The 5,667-nt window shown below is 38.6% G+C and overlaps 1 long non-coding RNA gene across 1 annotated transcript; it reads left to right on the forward strand.

The window, feature by feature from the left end:
• The first annotated feature begins 3,444 nt into the window (after positions 1 to 3,444).
• Positions 3,445 to 5,286, forward strand: LOC107747611 (uncharacterized). Its single transcript, XR_001640820.1, has 5 exons — positions 3,445 to 3,558; positions 3,712 to 3,849; positions 4,754 to 4,859; positions 4,983 to 5,040; positions 5,207 to 5,286. It is a non-coding gene; the product is annotated as an uncharacterized LOC107747611 (long non-coding RNA).
• The last annotated feature ends 381 nt before the right edge of the window (positions 5,287 to 5,667 follow it).

Here is a 5,667-nt window from a genome sequence, read left to right on the forward strand (position 1 = left end):
GGAGTGAACCCGGGCGCTCGATAGGAAGCAGCATGCTCATAGTAACCCTCAATGGTGAGGGGAGCGATACTTCCAAGTGTGTCAAAAATAGAGACACACTGGTTGAGTGGAGCCCAAGGTACCGGGGTCTAACCAACTCAGAGAAAGGGAACGAAGCTATAACGCGTAACCCTTACCATACAGGATTTCAGAAAGTGCACAGAGCTTAGCGTGTGCTCATCACATGCCTCAGCAAGAGGGTATATCCTGGAGCCCGGACATCCAGGAATTTTTTGCAGTGTCGTGCCGGGGGCCTGATGATCAAGAAGGCTCCCGCAGAAGCCTCTGACCTGGCCGCATGGTCCAGGAAGCATGAAGCCGGAACCGAAAATATAAAAACTATTTAGACATAAATAAACTCACAATTTATAACATATAATAATAAAAACTCAAATATCAATATTTCTATGTAACATTTCTAATATTGTATTCATATTAAAATATTATTAAAAACTATAAAAGTATCTCAATGACACTAAAATACCACTGAGACTTACATGCATCTGCAATGATTGAACTAACCTGTGGAGCCTCATACGGAGCGAGAGCACTCTGTCGGCCCGTCACAGGATCATCCACATACTGACACAGATTACTGCCCTCCACCCGAATCAAGTGACTGGCAGGAGCTGTCTGACCTGCACAGAGTCAGCAGGACAAGAAAGATTCTGAATTAGAAGTGGAAGGACAACAGGAATGTTTCCTTTTGTGGCACATATGAACGTGACTAAGTGTGGATGAGTGAGTTAGCTTTATTTTCCATTCAAAGCGATGTAGCTATAGAATAATAACAGATGCATTGGAGAAACAAGACCATCTCAATGTCTCGCTTCAGAAAACAAAAACATCTTTCTTTACATTTTTACTTTTAAGGCAGTAAAACACATTATTTAGTCAATTTAATATGAGTGAATGAGCTGAGGAAGTCTGAAGTGCTTAATGGTTTGGATTTTCTGTCATTGTCTTGGATCTTGGCAGGTTTTTAGTTGAATTAGCTATATTTGAAGGTGGTTAGCTATATTTTGGGTAACACTTTATTTTAAAGGGGTCATAGGGTGCCCATTTTCCACAAGTTGATATGATTCTTTAGGGTCTTAATGAAAAGTCTGTAACATAGTTTGGTTAAAATTTCTCAATGGTAGTGTAAAAAACACCTTTTTTACCCTGTCAAAAACAGCTCTTTTCAGAGCACGCCGTTTTTGTAGCATTTTCCTTTAAATGTTAATGAGCTCTGCTTACCCGTCCCTCTCTTCCGAGCTACTCTCAGAGAGACTGTTTATTTTAGCCGCATTCATCGTGAAACTTGCTAATTAGCACATTATTAGGAAAGGCGATTTGCAAAGATTCATTATAAAACATTATACTCACTTCTTCTGTAGATGAGGCTGGATCATGAATGATTCGCGCGAACATAGACGCATTTATGTAGATCGGGGGTGCATTCCCTTCAGAAACAAACGTAATCCACTGCGTCTTCAGTGGCTCAGATGTCGGGAGTAAATGACGACTGCTATGTTCATTATTGCATCCAACAACAGAACACCTCAATCGATTCTTGTCTACATCTGCTCCGGCGGTGAAACAATGGCGATGACAGCTCACTCAGGGGCGGAGCTAAGGTAAGACACCAGTCCAGTCTGTGCTGAAACGCTACTGTCAATCAAACTATCGTGGGAGGGGCCTGTCTGTAGTGACGTCACACAGACAGGCATCTGAGATCGGCTCGATTTAAGAAAGGGGAAAACATTTAACCAGATTAAAAAAAAAACAACGGGTGGATTTTTATCATTATAGGGTGGTTGTGTACACACACTGCCAACAAACATTTCAGTTCAAACAACTTGTAAAAGTGCATGAAGCATCCTATGACCCCTTTAAGGAAATCTAATATCAATTTGGTTTAATAATAGAAACAGCATGAACTATTTTGTATGTTGGGGTAAGATATGGTAAATAAAAATATTTGTATTTATTAATTATTATTATTATTATTAATACTACTAGTAAAACCCTTTCTAAAACCATTATTTTAGCCATTTTTTTTCTTTTTCATTCTAAGGGTATTCCTAAAGACTCAATCCTCTACTGTAAATAATTATACCGACATTTGTGCATTGAGTGTTTGATTGTGGGCGGTGTGTACAGCTTTACTGTGTACTAGTTAGTGTATAGTATAATTTTGCTAAGCGAGTGGCTAACCCTATAGAGTTTCTTGAGGTGTTAAAAGATCATTGTGTTTGAACTGTGCTCTCTCTAGCCCATGACCTCTATTTCCTCTGCCCAAGGCTGATCTGTGGGCAGCCTGCCCTGTGAACAGTCCCTGGTCCCTCTAGATCGATATTCATCTGCCTACCATGAGCTATGCTTGACCTGTAAGTGACCTTACCGTGTGTTGAAGTTGGATCCATTACATGGATGGTGCAAAACAGTCTTTGTTGGCTGAGGTCAGTTTACAAATACGTGTTTGTGTGGGTAAAAGTGCACTAATTCTGACTGGTGGAGTATGATTGCCTACAGAGCTCTGCATGTTATGGTGCTAAGCCAAAAAATGGTTGGAAACCAATGCTTTTTTCTGGCATTTCAGGGACATTTGACAGAACCAAGCACCAATGATGTGAGCGGATGAGTGTTTTGTCATGTTTGCGTGTTTGCAGTAGGCCTCTAGTGTGGTGTGGTGTTTCCTGCTACAGGCTCGTGGTGCGAGCTGCTGTCGCTGCTAATTGAAGCCCGTAGGTGAAATAAGGATGGAGAGATGCAGTTGAAGGAAAGAAAAGAGGGGTGGGGGGAAGCTTGGGTGAGCCTGTGGTGCCCCTGGGGGTTTGGTCCCTGCAAGCCTGCTTCCCTTGGTCTAAATATCTGGCTTGACGCTCTGGGGCTTCCCAGGGGTAAGATTTAACCAGATAAAAAAAAAAAACTGGGGGGATTTTTATCATTATAGGGGGGTTGTGTACACACACTGCCAACACACATTTCAGTTCAAACAACTTGTAAAAGTGAATGTAGCATTATATGACCCCTTTAAGGTTTGTGTATAATTTGAAACTAATTGTGTCGTGCCTGCGATCTGTTTTATAATAACTTCCAAATGAGTTGTCTAGGTTGATCATGATGACTATCACCTGTTTGTTAGCTAGCAAGCATACCAAGCGTTGTTTCCTGTTGAGGTTTGTTTGGGCTGCTGGATTTCTAAAGAGTTTAACTGATGTTTTAAAACTCATTTAAGTTTTTAACAAGTTATTATAAATTCTAAATGTTTTTGATAACGACAGATGCCACGTTAGATTATGACCAATCTGAACCCTGTTATAAATAGTTGCAGTTGTACTTGACTAATGCTGTAATGACCGCTCCACCATTAATTCTATTGTGTTTGTACAACATTATTTAACTCTATCAGGAGTGCTCCGCTGTTGGGTTCCCGGACCCCTCTCTCTGTGGAGAACACCTGGAGCACATCCTCCATACAGTTTAATTCATGTTTGACCCGCCACTGATGGATCATCTGTTCACCTTCAACAGGTACATTATAACGTAATATCTTAGCATTAAATTGAACAAATATTCTCCTGTGATGCATCATTTTGGTTCTGTAAATGTGTTTGATGTTGCCTGATAACCAAGTCTGATATAGATGATTGTTTGCTCCTTTCTGTTGCTGGCGTCCTTTATCAGTGTCCTATGCTGTTTTGTGAAGCTCGCGATGCTTTTTATCACTCTACTGTTCCACGCCATTGACTTACTGACGTCTTACTGCAGGCGACATGGAAATATGGAGGAGACACTCTCATGCTGAAGCAATTGCAGATTAAAGTGAGTAAAAGAATGAGAAAACTAAGCAACTGAGAAATGTCCTGTGCAACACTATTTTATTGATAAAGTTGCGGTTTGACAAAATGGCACAAGCGTATGAAAACAGTGATGACAGCTTGCATTTAAAATGTAAACCTGCAGAAATCACAAATCTCAAACTCAAGCATAATAAATGACTGGGCATGCAAGTTATCACGTTTAAAATGTAGATACATGTTCATTTGCCTTTTGTATAGAACATATATTTTAAGATTTCTATAGAGATTGTTATTTACAGTTGTGGTATGAATAAAAAAAAACAGCTCAGAAGCACCTGCAGCACAAGAATTTTACTTTTTCTAATATTCTGTCTCAAGTAATATGACACTTAGTTCTGTGTAGTATTTCTGCATTCCAGTATCCCTCTACTAATATTACAATTTATAAAAAATGAATAGATGATTTATTAATTGGTGTTTACTTGGTCATGTGCCATGGTTTTTGGACCCTCGTTATTGCCCTATTTTATTATCAAATTATCACTTTTCAAAATGTATGTAATTCCAAAGAACAAGTTTTTTTTTTTTATTGTTTTTTGTAAATGAAAATTAACAAGTAATGAGTATTTAAAAAATTTAAAAAAACTGCTTAGTATTGTAATATTTCACAGTATTACTGTTTCTGTTATATTTTTCATAAATTTTATATATTTGCAAATAAATGGAGGCTTGGTGAGCATTAGAGACTTTCAAAAACATCTCAAGATCCTAATCATGCCAAGCTTTTGACAGGTAGCGTGTAAACATGCACACACGTGTTAGCACACAGAGTGTGTTTACATCTTGTCAGTAGTTGTAGGTATGACCATTTCTGTGATTCTTACCATTCTCTGCATAAACCCTGGGTCTGATCTTCTTTGTTCCAGTCGGTCTCGGTCTGCAGTAGATACTAGAGGAAAGACACCACCCTCTTCTGTGTTTGGGGTACAACACTAGAGACTGGACCAAAGAAGTCAGAGGGGTGATCTTCATGTACATCGTCTCTAGTGTTTCCAGAATTGCTCTTTCTACAGCTGCAATACAGACGATAATTTAATATGGTATGTAGCTTTGATGAATGAAATGAAATGCATTTTGCAGCTTATGTGTGTACAGGTAAATTGATTTGGTATGGAACTCAAGACTGGATTTTCCTCTCACACCAGAAGTACCTGTAAGTATAAATTTACTGCAAGGTTTTAAATGTTAGATGTAGTGTCACATGCATCTGCATTGATGGGTGTTATCAAAAGCATGTCACATTATTTAGGGTAAAATGTTTACCATTTTAAATGATCCTGCCAATATAATACACGTTTCTGTATTATTATTTTTTTCAGTATTTTAAAGAGACACACTGGAGCTCAAAATGGAGTTGGTAACTTAAACTGATGATCATTTAAATAAAAAATTAGGTGACTTACTCTGTGTTCTTCCTTGGTGGTCCCCCGAGGGTGTCAGGACAGAAAAGGTGTGCTCTACGGATTGAACACAAAATATTATGTCATTCAGTTTTAGATTGTGTGAAGTCAAGTCAAGTCAAGTCACCTTTATTTATATAGCGCTTTTAACAATACAGATTGTGTCAAAGCAACTGAACAGCATTAATTAGGAAAATAGTGTGTCAATAATGCAAAATGACAATAGTAAACACTAATTTTCCAGTTAAAGACAGTTCATCATTGAATCAGTGATGTCTTCATTCAGCTCAGTTCAGTTTAAATAGTATATGTGCAATCAAGTCAACGATATCGCTGGAAATGAAGTGTACCCAACTAAGCAAGCCAGAGGCGACAGCGGC

The sequence above is a fragment of the Sinocyclocheilus rhinocerous genome, unplaced genomic scaffold (assembly GCF_001515625.1).
Source record: "Sinocyclocheilus rhinocerous isolate Xijiao unplaced genomic scaffold, SAMN03320098_v1.1 scaffold4515, whole genome shotgun sequence".
Lineage (NCBI taxonomy): Eukaryota > Metazoa > Chordata > Actinopteri > Cypriniformes > Cyprinidae > Sinocyclocheilus > Sinocyclocheilus rhinocerous.